Source organism: Nestor notabilis, unplaced genomic scaffold (assembly GCF_000696875.1).
Source record: "Nestor notabilis isolate BGI_N333 unplaced genomic scaffold, ASM69687v1 scaffold13364, whole genome shotgun sequence".
Classification (NCBI taxonomy): Eukaryota; Metazoa; Chordata; class Aves; order Psittaciformes; family Psittacidae; genus Nestor; species Nestor notabilis.
Genome location: NW_009924381.1, coordinates 11,980 through 12,238, shown reverse-complemented (window position 1 = coordinate 12,238; position 259 = coordinate 11,980).

Sequence of the window (259 nt, the reverse complement as noted above, 5' to 3'; positions counted from 1 at the left end):
TGCCAGGCAGGAGGAGAAGCCAGGAGGAAGCAGAGACAGGACACCTGACCCAAACTGGCCAAAGGGCTATTCCATGCCACAGCACGTCATGCCCAGTATATAAACTGGGGGGAGTTACCCAGAAGGCCCAGATCGCTGCTCGGGTCGGGCTGGGTATCGGTCGGCGGGTGGTGAGCGGTTGTGTCCTCTCCCCTTATTATTCCTCTTATCATTATCATTGGTAGCAGTAGTGGTTTGTATTATACCTTAGTTACTGGAG